The 18,572-nt window shown below is 36.0% G+C and overlaps 1 long non-coding RNA gene across 1 annotated transcript in view; it reads right to left on the bottom strand.

The window, feature by feature from the left end:
• LOC126760423 (uncharacterized) overlaps positions 1 to 18,572 on the bottom strand; it is a 132,932-nt gene that overhangs the window by 12,543 nt on the left and 101,817 nt on the right. The window contains exon 3 of the long non-coding RNA XR_007667198.1: positions 11,600 to 11,656. This is a non-coding gene — a long non-coding RNA (uncharacterized LOC126760423). The remainder of the gene's footprint in view (positions 1 to 11,599; positions 11,657 to 18,572) is intronic.

Here is an 18,572-nt window from a genome sequence, read left to right as displayed (position 1 = left end):
ACACGGTTCGGCATATTGTGAGGATACAGTTAAAAGTGCGCATACGAAGATACGCATGCCAAAATTTACGACTGTGTGCGCACATTTGTTACGTGTACATTTTTGAGTGTTGTGGGTTCATATTTTTGTTGATTTTTATGTTGGCGTGGGACGCGCTGGCGTGGAATCATTTTTGAACTAAGCAAATAGTGCTGGTTTGAGGTCAAGCCTTTAAAACTAACTAAGCTGGAGACAGATTTCCCATAAGCTGACCAAGGCCATTCAGTTCCTTCAAGGTTTGTTTGAACAGTAAACTCTAGAAAAACATCTCAGGTTTTGGAGCACAAGCGTACCACAAAGTTACTTTGGGGGAGTATTGTTAATGGACAGACCAACTTCTAGGCAATACGAAGCTTAACAACATTATAGGTATCATTCCAAGCTTTACGGACGCGACTTTAGAGAATGAGAGAAGTGGATACGGCGGAAAGCAGGGCATGCGCGAACTATGATGAGACGCTGAAACATGTGAATGTCTTTTTTCTAGCCGGATGAGAAGCGACATATTCCACGGCTTCCAACACTCCAACTTAAGACTCATTGCGCGTCTGTGGTGGAAAAGAATCAGGTTTTTCACCAAAGCCACTGAGTTGGTGGATAAGGCTTAAATTGGTTACCATCCAGAAGCACAATGGGCCTAATGATGGCTTAAGTGCGGCCGGCTGCGGTCCGGCGCTTACACTCCTCCCTTTTCAATCAACCAATCAACTATTTGGGGATGTGAGTGTTAACTTCAATAGTTTCTATTAAGTCTGTCAAGCCACCAATTTTTGAAGTAGGGAGCGAGTGATGGGAGTTAAGAGTTACACATTTATAGTATGTGTTATACAGCCCTAAGATATCCGTTCATTACTTAAGTAGGATCACTGCTACCGAACTCTAAAACTCTAATCCTACCCTACATACTAAACTTAAACTTGCCAAACTGAAAAGAAGTCCAAAATCCATATAATTCTGAAACTACTTTTAAGTTTCGAGACCTGTGTGAAATTTCCTTTAGTCCAATGAACTTGCCTCTTATGGACTTTTACCCGAGCTTGTTGTGGCAAACATCGAAAACAGTTTAATTATTAGAAGAGAATTCGAAATCTATACATTTTTCTTAAGTAATGAGCGGTTCTTCATCGATTCGACTCGAGTTCTGACTCAGTAAAACAATGTAAAAGTAGTTTTGACCAAATTACTGGCGCGGGTGATAGGGCTGAATATATTTTCTCAATATGGACGTGTGAAGAACTGGAAACTTCGCATTAAATATGGATTTTCTCGACTACTTCTGACGTTTCCCATCTTCGTTACTACTTTAGAGGCACACATCTACTTAAATGATAAGGTCAAGTTCAAGAATCAACTGAAAATGGGACATAAAAAAGGATATTCCATAATCTGACGTGAATCCTTCATGGATTTTGCCTAAACCATTTAGTTGTTTAGTTGAAAAACTGAGAATTGATCGACCTCGACCTTTCCAAACGATCACGCTTCGGTCTATGGATTCTTGAAAAGTTCCAAGAAGATCAGACCTTTTCGAGCCAAATTTTGTTCGGTGATGAGGCCCTTTTTTGGCTCAAAGAACAAGAACAAAATGATGTCGATGAGAACGTAACTGTCAATGGCGACCGTTATCGTGAGCTCGACGTTGGTTTCAACAAGACCGTGCCACTATTCACACATCGCGGCAATCAATGGATTTATTGAGAGAACACTTCGGTGAGCAGATAATTTCACGTTTTGGGCCGTCGATTGGCCACCAAGAACGTGTGATATCACATCGTTATACTTTTTCCTGGAGCAAAACATCACGCGTGTCATTCGCCAGTTACCAGTCGAAATGCTCGAACGAGTCATCGAAAATTGGACTCAACGGATGGACTATCTTACACGCAGCCGCGGCCAACATTTGGAAGCGATAATCTACAAAAAATAAATGTCAAAGAATGCCATTCCCCATAAAGTTTGAAGTTTCTGTGCTTCTTTCATAGAAAACCTCGATATGGATCACCCTTTATTTGGTTAAAGTTTTTTCTTGTTTTCGATAGTTTTGTGTACATTTTGGACATTTTTTTGCTCTGAAAATATTTTACGCCTCTATTCGCAGCGCTGCTTGAAGTTGGATTTCAAACTCAACCACTTGAATGCCATAACTGACATAACCGTCAAATGTGAACACTATTTCAAAAATAAAAAAAAAGTAAAAAAAAATTGTCGGTTGGAAAACACGAAAATCATTCAACCAAAAATTTTGCACACATCCCGAAATATATTTTTTTTTGAGAAATTATTACGCTCACCTACAACTTTTAATCCTTGGCGCATGCGTCCTTTGGCTTAACGATTTTTTAGACACACACACACACACATACTTCTTTTGCAAGCCGGCTAAGCCGTCGTTTTTGCACATACATAGACATAGATACGTACATACATATGTACATACATGCACATATAAGCACATACATAGACACATAAGCACTTTCATACAAGCATTTTACGACGCCGAAAACATGCATCCTTGCATTCACGCGCACAAATGCCATTATTAGCCGAATTTTATTATCCGCTCGTAAATAAGCTTTTGTTGCATTATATTTTTCATATGCCCTTTTACATATATATATTAAGCGCCCCACACGTAAACTTAATAAAATTATGCCAAAATATTGCATTTACATTTGCATTTTTATGCCGCGCTTGCTATTGCCGAAAGTAATTAAAAAGTGTAGCTGCAAATTTTTAATTTATTACAATTTATTACGAAATGTTGTTTTTGTACGCGCAAGTCTCATTTCAATTTGCTCACAAAAAACCGAAAACAGCACACTTAATTTCGGGTTTAATGTCCGCATTTGGGATACCTTTACGGCAGTTGAAATTTTTATTAGCGCGCTTGCTTGTTGTTGTTGTTGGTGGTCTGCTGTCTTTTGCGCAGACAGCTGCAATCTTCTTCAAATTGTCCTTATGATATATTTGCGCGCACACCTTTCATTTTCGAAAGGTGGCAATGTGTCTTAGAGTCGTTTTCTTTTTTCCCGTCTTTTCTTGTATTAATTCGCAATCATTTAATTGGAAGAGAATTGTTTACACTGGATTACACTTATGATTTGGAAGCCGGTGGGTTTAAGGGGTTTAAGCTAATTGGCGAAATTGAAAAAAAAAGTGAAAAAGGATACCTTTTAATTTGCACGAGGAGAAATTAAGGAATAATGTATGTTAGGACACATAACGGCAAAACAGAAACTGGCGGCGGATGACACATGCTTTGGGGATGATGATAGCATAGTGAAGACTAAAGCTTCGGGCTGGGTAAAACATAAAAGTAAGATGGTTTCAACAATTTTATTACAATTTTATTTGAAGCAACAATATTTATATTTCATTTATTTCCATGATCTGATTGAGAACTTAAAAACATAGTATGCATTCTATTGTGGGCAAAAAATAGTAAGACTTTTTAATTTAAATTTCGCATAAAAACCCATTCGCCGAAATATTTATTTTTCTAGTTAGAAATGACTGTCAGTGAAGCCTGTACCAAATTTCAAAATTTCACAACAAAATAATCATTAGTGTTTAGTAAACGCTTCTCTTTCTAAAGTATAAACATAAATGCATTCGACGATTTTTACGATGAGCGAAATTATTCAAGAAAAAAGTTCCATTAAATTTAGTCTACGGAATCAAATTTCTGGCGCCGAAACGTTCAGAATGTTGGAAAAGGCCTCCGTTGATACTGCTGTGTCGCTATCAAGTACTTTTGATTGATTTTCAAAGAGGGTCTAGAACGCGTGGATGGCGCACTATGTCCAGGACGACCATCAAAATCCTCTGCTGATCAACACGTCAATAAAATAAAAGAACTGATGCTTGAGAATCGACAACGAACAGTCAGTGATCTTACTGGCATCATTAGAACATCGGAAGTATTAGTGAAAATCACCTAAGAAAAGTGAAAACACGCTTAGTTCAAAAATCACTCAACTTTTTCGAAAAACAGCGTCTGTGAAACAACGCTTTCCGACTACCAGGTTGTCATGAAACTTATTATTACTGAGTCTTGATTCTATGCTTACGACCCGAAAACGGACGATCAATCGACCCAATATCGTAGCAAATGTGAGTCAAAGCCGAAAAACCACCTCAAAGCAGATCAAAAATCAAGGTTATGTTGACAGTTTTCTTCGATTATCGAGGTGTGGTGTACTCCGAATTCCTTGCGACCATCCAAACTGTCAACAAGGAATACTATTTGTTTGTTATGCGTCGTTTGCGCGATACTATTCGAACAGGAGGCCGGAATTATGAGCTGACAACTCTAGGCTTTTGCATCACGATAATACACCATCACATACTCCATTGATTCTTCGTGAGTTTTTCGCCACATTTTGAATAGTGCCGCAACCACCATATTCGGCCATTCGACCACCATTAGCTCCGTGTGATCTCAGGCTATTTACCAAACTCATAATTGAAGTTATTAGACGTGAATCGCTCCGCGCATTGAAGGCCATTCCGGAAATTGACTTTATCAACTGTTTCGAGTATTGGAAGAAACGTTGGCACAAGTGTATTGAAGGAAGGAAGATATCTAACAGAACTGAATTTCTTAGTAAAATGAGGTTCAAAGCCCTAGTAATATAGCTAGTCATGCTAGAATTGGTGATATTTTGGGTAATACTTAATCGAGGAGAACGGAAAATACCACATTTCAGAGGCATTTGAAAGTAATTTCTAAGAACATTCCAAGTAAGAATCGATAATGCTTAGGTAAGATACTTAAGGCACTGTTCCGTTTGTTCAGCAGCTAAGCATTACACTAAACATGCTTTGGAAGTATTAAATTAAGACTGCATACCAAGAGAAGCTCGATGTACCCGTCTATACAAACGAATTAAAACATAAAAACCTCATGGAGAAACTCTGTGAATCACTGCCAAATCACTGCTGAATAGCAACAAAATCAAACCATTTCTGAAACGGTGATGGAAAGTGGGTCATTTAGGACAATGTCAGGCGAAACAGGTCTTGGTTGAAACACTGTGAGCCGTCGCAAACGGTGGACAAGTTAGATTTGACGGTCGGGTTGGCAGGGAATCACCAACCGGAATGTTTTACGTAGATACCAGCTGACGAAGTAATAAAGGAAGTAATCGCCCAGAGCCGGCTAGATTTGGCTAATAGCAGATGAATTGTAGATATCACACACATCGACAGTTACTCGCCATCAGCTTTGTAAGCTTGGTAGGGAGATTTTTATGGATCCGCCGCAAAGTTCGGATCTGGCACAACCTGCTTACTGTCCTTTCCTGTCTATGGCGAGCGATTTTGCTAGTGAGAAATTCGTCTCATGGTAAGCTCTTGAAAATCGACTATCTCAGTTTTTCCAATATCGACAAAGGTGTCTATAGCAAAAGCTTACATTAAATTTTTTATAAAGAAAGGAAGGGAAGAATGCCACGCAATCCACCAATAAAATTTGTGAATTTTATGGAGACGATGCTGTGTCAGTTCGTGTAGTACAACAATATTTCGGTCGCTTCCGTTCTGGAAATTTCGATGTGAAAGGTCTGGTTGACCTATCGTTTTAAAAGTCGACTAATTTATGGAAAAGATTGACCACGACCGTCACATAAGCAGCCATGACGTCGCTAAGGAACTTAACATTCATCATCTAACGAGATTGAACCATTTAAAAAAGGCTGGCTACAAAAAGAAGCTCGATGTTTGGATACCACATGAATTGTTTGTGAAAAATTTAATGGGCCGAATTAACATCTGCGATTCTTTGCTGAAACGAAATGAAATCGAACCATTTCTGAAGCGAATGGTAACAGGAGACGAAAAGTGAATCAAATACGACAATAATGTGCGAAAAAGATCACGGTCCAAGCGTGGTGAAGCTCAACAAATGATCGTAAAACCAGGATTGACGATTCGAAAGGTTATGCTGAGTGTTTGCTGGGATTGAAAAGGAATCATCCACTATGAGCTGCTCCAGCCTGGTCGAACGTTTGATTCTACATTTACTGCGCGCAAAAATTGATGAGATTGAAGCAAGCAATCGAAAAAAGCGGCCAGAACTGATCAACAGCAAGGGCTTCGTCTTCCATCAGGACAACGCTAGACCACACACATCTTTGATGACTCGACAAAAACTGGGAGAGCTTGGCTGGGGCGCTGACCTTGCACCATCGGACTACCATTTGTTTCGGTCAATGCAGAAATCTTTTAATGGAGTAAAGTTGGAGAAGAAGTCTGTGGAAATTACTTGTCGCAGTTATTCGCCAAGAAAACAGAAAAGTTTTACGCTGATGAAACAGTGTCTCTAGCAGAAAAGCGGCAAAAAGTGGTCGAACAAAATGGTACATATTTGGTTCATATAAAAAAAAATAAGTTCAGGTTTTTAGAAATACGAAAAAACTTTTTCGACTACCCTATATTTGCTCATTATTTCTTTTTTTGGACATTCGAGATATGTTCGAAGGACATTGAAAACACGAAACAGTTACATATACATTTTTATTCATGTAATGAGAAAGTAGTGGCGTAGTTAGTTTGACATGACTCTTTAAATATTCTTTTGGATTTCTTTCGCATAATAATTGAGAATATACAATATGTACATATGTATGTATGTATGTAGATTAGGGTGTTTTTTTTTCTTTGAACTATTAATTTTTTTCAGTCCCGTCATGAAATTACTTAAAAAGCCGAGTATCTCGAGAAGTATTAATGATAGCGACTTTGACGTCGAACCTTTTTTATAGCAAATAAAATTTCCTACAAATTTGCCATGTACATTTTTTCTATAGCTCCTATCATTTACGAGATATATACAAAAAAATGCGAAATGCTTGGAAAAATTAGGTTTAGAGCCCCGTACTACCTCGCCGGTGTGAGTAACGACTTTGTTGCACTGAGCATTTTTGTAGAGTGAACAATTTTGAGAAATATGCGTCTAAAGCCAAAGCGATGCCATAAAATACCTCTGATCTGTAGGAATTTAAAGATAAAAACTCGCGATTGTAGTGTATTTTCTATGGAAAATTTTTACAGGCCTTGGTCCAGTTCTTAATGTTAATATTAAGGGCTAAAGTTTTCAGGGAATTTTTTTAGGGTCTTTCCAAGGAAATTTCGTGACGGGACTGAAAAAAATTAGTAGTTCAAAAAAAAAAACACCCTAATGTACATATATTACCAAGCAACTTTTTTTCGGACTGCCAGCAGAGGAAATCAAAAACATATTTCAAGGATGCCAAAAAGGATGCAAATTTTAACAGTTGCGTAATGAAATGTGCGCAAATTTTGGCAAAAGATTTTAAATTGAATGTCAACTGAAATTAATTTTACCGCCTGGTGTGAACGTAACATATGTATTTGTGGGCATGTGCCACTTCTTGGTCAACCGGAGCAAGGCGGTGAGCTTTGAAAAGTGAAAAAAAGAAAAATAGCGGCGCTTTCAACGACAAACTGCCAATAACAACAACATGCGCGCTAAAATTAACCACCCTAAACCGCTTAGACGCTGCTAGCGTAGCTGACTAGACTCTAAACTACGCTACGCAACGCGCTCTACGCATTTCAACGCGTCTATTTTTGTATTGAGTTCATGCTACTATTTATTTGCACAAACTTTTACTATGCCATAAGCGGTGTAGCGAAGTGCCCGTTGCTAACGGCAGCGAAATCCGCGTAATGGCTTAACCATGCCACAATGTAAACACTTAAACATCCACCGTCAGCATAGGCGTTGTCGTGGCAGAGTATGCGTGTGCACGCACCCTGTTCTGGGCCTATCCGGCAGCGGTATATGTACGCACTACGCACAGTACAACCACCACCGCTACAGTGGTGGCACATGTAACGCATCACACACGCACACATACTTACATATGTATGTATGTATATATGGATCGGCCTAAACGCATATCCTTGCTGACTTCCTTCCTTATTTCATTTTCGTACACACACACACATGCAATCGCAGCTACAGCTTGGCTTTCTGCAACTGCGCGCATCCACCCTATGCCTAGCTGTATGCAGCCATTCGAGCTGTTTGAATTCTTTCTTTGCATTTGTATGCGTGTGCCCTGTATTTGACAATGGGACAGTGTGGTGTGGCGTGGCCATGAAAATAGACGCTGTGCGTATATTTTAGATTTATTGCTGTTCGCCCACTTTGTTGTGGTTGTTGTTGCTGCTGTTGCTATTTCTGGTGGTGCTGCATGATTTTCTGATTTCGCTCAATGCATTCATTTCTTTTGCACTTCAATTACATTTTTACTTTTGCTATTTTCTAGTTTTGCTGTGCGTTCTGCTGCTCTCGTGCTGTGCGCCTGTTCGTCTGTTCTGCGTATCGGATATTAGAAATGTGCGTGCAGTTTGTGCGTATGACTAGATGCGTATAACATATACGTTTATGTGTGTGTGTGTGCTTAGTTGCTGGCAGTCATCGACACCGGTCTGCGTGTGGGACAGCAGTTCATGTACGCACTTTTTGACTGCTGAGTTATTACCTATGAAATAGGGGTTGCAATTTCTCCCCCTTTCGGTTGGCAGTGCGCACAGAGATCAGGGTGTTGACATTGAAAAAATATTAGTGAAATCTTAGAAGCTTAGAAAAATTGCGATCACACATATGTATGTATGTATGTACATATATACAAATTGCACTATGTGGGAAAAAAATGCAAAAACAATATATTGTGTACTATTTTTGGAATTTCCATTTAAATTAAAAAAAAAAAATTTCAAAAAAAATATTTTAAAAAATATTTTTAAAAAAATTTTCAAAAAAAGGTTTCTAAAAAAAATTCAAACTTGTCTACCTTAATTTTGAAATATTTAATCTATTCTATCATCTTTAAACTATTTTTTTCAAAACCGAAAAACAGTTTAATAGTTCAATCAGAGAACCTTTACTTAATCTTAAGGAGTTAAATTTGTTTCAGGTTGTGACTTTTGGGATTGACAGAACCTCAGTCAGTGATATAAGCTTTTCTAATCTTCTGACTAAATATTTTCCTCTATCTTGGAACCAGCATTAACATCAACAACAACATCAGTCTTGAAATCCAACGCAGAATAACTCTTGGTAACAGGTGCTACTTCGAACTGAGTAGGCAATTTAGAAGTAAAGTCCTTTGTCGAGGTATAAAAACCTAGTCACTCATTGTTCCCGTTCTGCTATATGATGCAAAGGTATGGACGATGACAACATCTGATAAGTCGGCGTTACGTGTTTTCGATAGAAAGGTTCTGCGGAAGATTTATGGCCCTTCGCGCATTGGCATTCTTTGCGTCGATGGAACGGTGAGCTGTATGAAAGATACGACGACACTGACATAGTTCAGCGAATTAAGAGACAGCGGCTATGCTGGCTAGGTCATGTCGTCATCCAGCTCTGAGAGTATTCGACGCAATATCCGCCGGGGAAAGCAGAGGAAGGCGAAGACCTCAGAAAGACCAGGTGGAGAAGGACCTGACTACATGGGATTACTTGAAACCTTTCAAAGGCGTACATATAGTAATAGAATAGTACAATAGTAATAGACGACGTATTCCGAGCTAAATGGCTTTCAGATTGCATGTTTTGGAAATTCTTACTTAGAGAAGAATCTTCTCATCAGCAGTCGATCTCAAGGCATGGATAGTTTGGCTGGAAGTGAAGAATTTATACGTTTTGCTTCCAAAAATCTCGAAGATATGGTAGGATGTGGAAGTCGGATTCTAATAAAATATAGTATTTTTTGAAAAACTGTAGTCGTTTAGAGAATACAACCTTTTGAGGAAATGGGACGATACACAGGCAGACAGGGTTTTTGCTGGACAACTCAATGTCAGCGTTGACCTTCAAAAACTATTATGTTTCAGTTTGATGTTGGTTGGAAGTTTTGATGAGGGATCTATACGCTTCGCGTTCAGAAATCTCAACCATTTGGTAGGGGAGGTTGGACCTTCGAAAATGAATATGTTTTCTTTAATCTGGGTGTATATTTCAAGCTGAGGTCTTTGCGATTGCGAAAGCCGCGGAGGTGTCTTCTAAAGCACCTGCAGACAATTCCAGACTCAACATCTACGTAGATGGCCAAGCAGTAATCAATATAGTAACCTCATATCGCATATCGGACAGAAGTGTCTTGGAAGCAGGACAGCAGTGGAAAGTGTTGCCAGAAGCAGACTTCACCCTACTGGGTGCCAGGCACAAAGGCTTCAAATGGTAGTTGACGGCTGACAAGAAACATACCGAAAATGTGATCCACATTGGGAAACTCATGATCTGAACAGAAGCATGGTAAAGAAAATAAAAACTCTCTAGAACGAGCTACCTGGATGCAAAAGTCATGTGCAAAACGGTGGGTTGAAAGTACACAAAATTCCTAATGGGCACTCGATGGAAGAGACTGTAGGATCATGATGAAAACATGCAGAACATATCTAGAACAAGACATCAGAGAAACAATGGAGTATCTCTTGTGTAGTTGTCCTACATTGGCAAGACTATGCTGTAAACACCTGGAGTCCCCTCGGTATGTTACACTGGAGGAGGTATCAATAGTGAGGACACAGAGTCTGTTAAAAATTCGTGTCAAGCGCAGGTAACCTAAAGGATGACTACTCCTCATGGACATAGAAACTGAACCCTAAACGACCAAAACTGGTCTATGCGTAGCTTATTGACCTAGCAGATTAACCTAACCTAAGATTTTATCTGGGTTAAAAAAACTACAATTGGGAGGCGGTTGTTTGAGTTTCAATAAAATTAGAACGTACTTCACTTATATTACTATTAAGTTCGTCAAAAAAATTTGACGACTGAGAGAGTGTTTTACTGATAACTCAAAGATAAGCACGACTTACGAATGAAAGACGTTTTCTTTCATTTCGGATCTAATAGACGACAATTTGGCAACGACTGTTGAGTTAGAATAAAGTTATAAAGTGCTTTGCAAAGCTTCTGTCAAAATATGGAGATTTCTGAAGGTAAAAGTACAGAGGAACTTGCTTTTTTGGGCACAAAATATCATAGATGTGTTTTGAAATAGAAGGAGTGCGATTAATATAGTAAGAAAATTAATTTATCTCAAAATAGTTAAAATAATAATAGAGTAAATTAAAATTATCTTCGGAAAAACTGTTAACACCGACCTACAGACGACGGCCAAGTAAGTATAGTGGGAGCTGGCCCCTAGAGAGAACACCGAAGCTCGGAACTGATTGTAGTGAATTGGTATAGAACAAATCTGCAGAAAAATGTTGTAGAGCATCCGGCCCTCATGAGAACTCTACGCTCGGGAGGAATTATGTTCGTTCTGCTCCATTCTCTCTTTCACTGTGTAGAGGTTCTCAGAATGTCAAAGTGTCTATTTTCGAATAAAAGTATTCGTATTAACACTCCTTCTATTGTAAAATATATAAAGAAGATTTTCTTAAAAATGACATTGACTGAAAGTAGACTGAATCGTGAATCCCGAAGCTACTTGGTTTCTATATTATGCGAGCAGTTCAGAGTTGTATGGAGTTGTGAGTATAAACATGCTTATAAATATACAGAGGTACTTACTAGATTTCTGCGCTGTCGCTTTAACTAATCCATTAGTTGGTGTAAATATGATAATTACTGAAAGAGAAAAAGAAGAAAGGAAACGAAGATTAGACGAACGAAACATAATTAAATGTAATGAAACTACAAACATCAAAATGTCAAAAAATGGGTGCAATGCCGCCAACGAAGCTAGGCATAGTAAGCAAAAAGAAATAAAAAATAAAATGCTAGCATGGAAAATAGAAAAAGGAAAGTGGCGGAAAAAGAAGGCAAAAAATAAAAAAGTAAAAGACAAAAAAATTTAGAAAAAGAAATAATAGTAAAGAATTTGCTGTTTTCTATGTACATATGTGTGAGTGTGTAGTTAAGTATGTTTGTATGTATGTTTGTCTGTGTGCAAACAAATAGTTTCCAATACGAATGCTTTGTGAGTGAATTGGAAATTAGGCGAATGCTTGCCGCTCTATGACGCTGCAAACACAAAGAAACATGTGCGTGTGTATATATGTGAATGCATTAAACACACACACATATACATATACATATATATATATATATTTTACTATGTACAGTTAAGAAAATTCTTGAGTGCATGCGCTGCGACTCAAAGTGTATATATATGTACATACATCCATACAAGCGTAGATGTATGTATGTATGTATGTATATGCGTATATGTACATATATGTATGAGTATTTCTTCATGTGTATGTATGTATATACATACATATATGTGCCTATGTATGCATGTCACTCTCTCACTCCCTTTATTGGCGCTCCCACTCTCGTAATGTTGAGCACACCCACTCTCATTCACGCGCAGTTTGCTTTTCCTTTACATGCGCACATGTGTGTGTATGTAAATTTGTCTGTATATGTAGCGCCTACTTGTAAAAATACAATTTGTGTATGTATCTAGGCTGTTTCTTTGTATTTGTAGCATTTCCAGTCAAATTTTCCAAACCGACTTTTCCGCTGTCGAACAGCAACCTACGCTGTAGTAGCTGCCTGTAAAGGCACTGTAAGCGGACAGCAAATGTTAAAGCGCTCGGCCAAAGAACTGATAAGCACAGTGGTACGTTAGGCTACAAAAATTGATTAAAAATATATTATATGACTTTTTGCACAGAGTATACGACTGTGGGTGAGTATTTTTTTATATTTTTTTACCAACAAATCCTTAAATTTTTGTTATTAATTTTAAGAAATATTTTTATTAATTTTTGATAATAAAAATTGCTTTGTTCCCTTTTTAAATTAAAAATTATTTTATTTTTTTATTATTATTTTATTTTTTCAAATAAGAAAATTTGCTATAAAACCTAAAATAAAAAAAAAATGTTCTCACACAAAAGTAGTTGCATATATTTGCTACTTTTGTAGTACTGTTAATCAGTATTTTTTTTTTTTTTTGAGTTTTTAATTTTAGTATTTGTTATTTTCTCCCACTGTATGTCAAATATTTATTTAAATTTCTAAAAATAAAATTTGTTCCACTGTACGTCAGAATAATAATATAATTTTTCCCAAAAAAAAAATATATTTTGGTTCCACTGTACATCAAACATTTTTTAACATTTTTTCCAAAAAAATATATTTGTCTCACTCTTCGTCAAAATAATTATATAATTTTTTCCAAAAAAAAAAAAAATATTTTGGCTTCACTGTGGGCTAAAAAAATTAATTATAATTTTTACCAAAAAAACGTATTGTTCCACTGTATGTCCGAATAATTATATAATTTTTTACAAAAAAATATTTTTGTGCCACTGTAGGTCAAACAATTTAAAAAAGGTTTTTCAAAAAAAAAATTTTTGTGCCACTGTGCATTAAAAATTTATTTAATTTTTTCAATAAAAAAATTGCTAAAAATATTTTTTTCAAAAAAAAAAATTTTTGTGCCACTGTGCATTAAAAATTTATTTAATTTTTTCAATAAAAAATTGCTTAAAATATTTTTTGCCACTATAAATCGACATAGTACTTCGCAGAATTCATGTATGTAAGCTATGTTAATAATGTGTACTTACATACATATGTATGTAGATATGTATGTACATACATACATATTAACATAGCTGCCGTTGTGAAGTTTGAATGTTTGTAAATATGTACAGTTCGGAAAATTGGCTGTTGACGACGCCACACACAGCTAATGTGCTCTCCAATTCGCTTACCGGCCGCCGTCGACTGTGCTCGCAAGCGACAGAAGAAGCAAACCTATAAACAGAATAAGGCGAATGCTAAGTCAAATGCTAAGCGAGCGTCAACGTCGCTAACGCGCTGCTACGCCATATGGCTGTATAATGCTATACGTTCGAACACATACGAAAGCATGCGCACACATACAATACGCACACATGCCCGCTATATTAATGGCGAGCAAGCGTACGAGCATACGACTGGCAGCGGCCATTTTGATTTTCGTTTTTCCGGCATGCAACCGAAACAAAGGTAAGGCGACTAGCAGCAAGCAACGTACAGCCAGTAACAGTGACGCCGACTGCGCTGCCGCTGTGAAATATTTTGCGTTTGCTATACGCTTTTCCAGGCCTGTTAGCGCGTTGGCAGCAGCGCAGCGTAACAGCTAAGCGACATTGTAGCGTCGAAACGGCAGCAACTGCGGCACAGAGGCAGGCAGAAACTCAGTTTTACGGCGTTTTTCACGGCGGTGTTTGAGCGATTCATTTTCCTGGCGAGAAAAATTCTCAAAATTTATTGAAAACAAGGTGAAAATTTAAATAAAAAATATAAATTCTCAGAAATTTTATAAAATAAAGCAAAGTGAATTTTTTGTTAGCAAAAATAAGCTTCTCAAAGTGGCACTTAATTGCTGAAAAATACAATGCAATATTTTTTCGTGTGAAAATTTCAAGCGTACAGTGCGTGGTTTAAGCGTTGTGCTCCGATCGAGCTGAGAAAATTTGAGAAAAATTTATATTGAGCGCGGCGGTGTATACTACATACTGGATAACTGGATACATAACCTCAATGTGTAAAGCGGTGTGAAAGAGAATTGAGCAAATGCAATAAATCGTGAAAATATGAAAATAATTTAAGAAAAAATTTTAGTAATTTTTTGAAATGTTTAAATATTTTTGGAAAATGTGTGCTGAAGCGTACGCAGTCAGCAGAGAGTCGTGCGTAAACGCTAATATGAAAGAAAATATTGACGAAATAAATTATAAAAGCATTTTTGTATGTAAATACAATGAGAGTGCCAAACATTGCTCGTGTTAAGCTTTAAACAGAATATAGTAAAGGCAAACATTGAGCTAACAATATTAAAAAAAAAACCGAATTTAATAAAATAGCGTGTGATAAGCAAAATCAAAATGTTAAACAACTTGTATAGAAATTTTTCGCACTAAAAAGACGCTTAAACCTTTTCATAGATGAAACAAATTTTTCTATGAAAAATTTTTAAATATTTTCTCAAAACCTTTGCTAAATATTTTCTATACCGATTCTCCTAGCAGCTATGCCACTTTTTGTTGATAACTGACTAAAAAGTTCGGACTAGCCGCCGCCAAACGACTGCCGCATTTTTAAACAAAGCCTTTTTTATGCCAGAAATATATGCCAAGGTAGCATAGCTGGGATGCAAATCTTTGCGGTATTCGAAGCACTCAATACCAAAGTCTAAAAATTGTACCCCTCATAAAACAGTTCGGATGGCTTCTTCTACAGAGACTCAATCTTCAAATTGTTTTTGCGTATTGGAAAAGGCGTATTGGACTCAGGCAAATCTAATCCATGCTTTGAGAGCTGCTTAAGGACTGTTTATAGCTTTTAAAGGCTTTAACAGCAGGAAGTAGACTATGCTGTGATCTAATAGTCCCTATAAACCTACTTAATGGCTAGAAATCAAACCATTTTTACCGTTCCAATTGGATTTTTAAGTAATTGCCTTCCAATTCGAAATGTTTATAACCTAGAAAATAGACTGCAACAAATTTTCTGCCGATTACAGCGATTTTTTACAATCCGTTACGTTCTAATTTTGATCTACAAGGAAGCAAACACACATTTGGAGTCTGCATTATGGAGAAAAGGCCACAATTTGAGGTTAATTTCTACAAATGCAAAATAAATTTCGAAAGAAGTATTGTTAGCTTTTGGAAGAGCTATCTTGTAAAATCGAGTCTACGCCAATAAAGAAGAAGAACACAGTTTTAGACCCCAGAAAGTTCATGCGTCACATCTGTGCTTACTCTAGTTATACCCCCAAAAAAAAAACTCTACTGCTCTCCAAAATCGTATAAATGGCTTAGATAATATACGCTGGTGTCACAGAAGTTGCAGGCCCTATAACTAACCTCTATATAGGTTATTTTGCCGACAGTGAGGTCAAAATTACTCGCGGGGCCTCGCATTTATATTCAGAAAAGCAACTACTGGTTATCTAACCGTTAAATTTATAGCCAATACACCCATTGGCAACAACAACGTCTTATGCCCTTCGATGTTTCGAAAAAAAGGAGTCTGAAAGCCAAATACTTTATACCACAATTTTATAAATTTTTTTTTATAAAAAGTATATTTTTAATTTAATTGTTTCTGCTTAATATATTTTTATTTTTTTTTTTAAATTATATCGTAAATTTTTTATAAAAAAATGCTTAAATCCTTAAATTGTTTGTAAAAAAAATATATTTTAATTTTTTTATAAAAACAAAATTATGTACAATCTTTTTTTAAAGAAAAATATATATTTTTAATTTTTATATATTTTTTTTTAAAAAAATATTTTTTTAATTAAAAGTTATTAAAAAAAAATTTTTAAAAAAATAAAAAAATATTTTTTTTTTAATCAAAAAAAAAAAAAAAATTAAAAAAAATATATTTTTAATAAAAAAATAAAAAAAAAATATTTTTTTAACTTTTATAACAAAAAAATTATGTATTTATGTATATATTTTTTATAAAGTTATATACATAGTATGTATAAGTAAATTTTTTTAACTTTTATAAATTTTTTCACAGTAAAAAGTATGTTTTTAATTTTTATAATTTTATAACTAAAAAAATATTTCTAATTTTTATCATTTTTTTTATCAAAAATGTTTATTAACCATTCTATAGTATTCAGAACTTTTTTGATTCTAAACAAAATATGTATTAAAATTTTGTAAAAGGAAAATAATGTATGCACATACTACATACATATATGTATACTCTTTATAAAGAAAAATACACTTTTTAAAAAATTAATTATTTAGATTCTTTCTATAAAGAAATATATGTATATGTATATTGTTCATTTTCATAAATTTTTCCATAATAAAAATTATATTTTTATTTTTACAATTTTTTTTATCAAAAATACTCATTAATGTCCATTCTGTAGTATTCAGCACTCGTTTTCATGCAATCCTAAGATGTTTTGTTAAAACTAGATCATCAAGAAACGCATAAGTCCAAAATTGGGAACATTATTGCTATGATTTCAGACATTTTTTAGAAGTTCTCAAACAATTTACTAACTAAGTACTACAAAGAATAAAAATTTCCTTCATTATTAATGTAAAAATAAAATTATTTGCCATTTATGCAAAAATTATGTCAAAAAAAATGTCAAAAAATACTAATAAAAAAACAGAAAAAATTTTCAACCAAATTTACTACTACTCGCACATTTGTGCCATCCCAAGCACATACAAAACATTTCACTATCGGCAACAGCCCTTAAACAACCCGAAACTATGCGGAAAATAAGAAAAAACATACACACTTCTTACTACTACACTTTTACTACTAGTTTTACTACGCTACGCCGAATTTCCACTCGCTTTTCTTTATAGTAAATTTTTTGCGAATCTCTTTTTCGCTTACTACTTGCTTGCCTTTGCTGCCTCTTCTACACTTTTTCTTCCATTTCGCTTTAGAAAAAAAATGCTTAAAAATGCCAACAATTAGCTCGCAGCAAAAATTTTCAACAAAAAAACAAAAGAAAGCGCACGAAAAACGAATGAAAGCACGAATGTGTGTATGTTAGCGGCGCAGCGCAGCGTGAATCCCTACAAGAGCATTTTCATCACCAACATCCATCAAAAATGCCAAACATTTATTCACCGTTTTTTCTTCACTTTTCCATATTTTCTTTTTTCCCATTTCGTTTTTCACAGTTTTCCGCTGCTTAATTGCTTCCTTTTACTTTCTTTCGTTCGCCTACAAGTTTTTCACTGCCACCCCCTTGGTTTGTATATATCGTGTATATACGCGTGCTTGTGTGTGTGCTTTGGCTTTTCTTCGCTCTCGCTGGAGTTTTCATCACCCTGCTCATGCTCTAACGCACATTGTATACGTTTGCACTTCCATTACCGCTATTCGCTTTACACGTTCATTCGTTTTGTTTCTATTTTTGTTGTCGGCGCTTTCCAGTCGGTATACAGCGTCGGCAGCCATTGAGCCGCGCTAACCCCACAAGCGGTTGGCTTGTTTTCACAAAAGCCCACAGTGGCCCCTCATATACATAGGTATTTACCTAGGTGTTCATGGCTTCTTATTGGAAATTCTTAGAAATGTGTTCCAAGTTGCAAAAAAAGGAAGCACATATGTAGTAGGATACGAGTAATGGCAAATATGTACATATATAAAGCTAGGAGTAAGTTATAGAGAGGAACCGATTATCTCAAAAACCGGTATGCTTTGAGCATCTACACGTAGTTGGATCGATTTAAACTCTATAAATCAAAATCTAAGGAAAATTGGCATCAAATGGATCGTTTTAAACTCTTTAAATCATGTTTTGAGACGGTCGGGTGTTCCTAGCACCGTGTTACTTCAAATCAGGAAAGACCTCGCCTAAATACTGGAGTATTTCTACCATAATCTAGACCTAAGTAAATAGCTCTAAGCACTGCATAGCACTCCTTTTTTGCTTTCCCTTCCGGATTTCTTTGCTATACAGTAATCCAACGCTTTATGTTTAGACCTTGCCGAAGTGTACTATGGTTTCATACTTTACTTCTTTTTCATTTTGCTCATA

The sequence above is a fragment of the Bactrocera neohumeralis genome, chromosome 5 (assembly GCF_024586455.1).
Source record: "Bactrocera neohumeralis isolate Rockhampton chromosome 5, APGP_CSIRO_Bneo_wtdbg2-racon-allhic-juicebox.fasta_v2, whole genome shotgun sequence".
In the NCBI taxonomy this organism is placed as follows: Eukaryota; Metazoa; Arthropoda; class Insecta; order Diptera; family Tephritidae; genus Bactrocera; species Bactrocera neohumeralis.
This window is presented reverse-complemented; position numbering and strand designations above follow the sequence as displayed.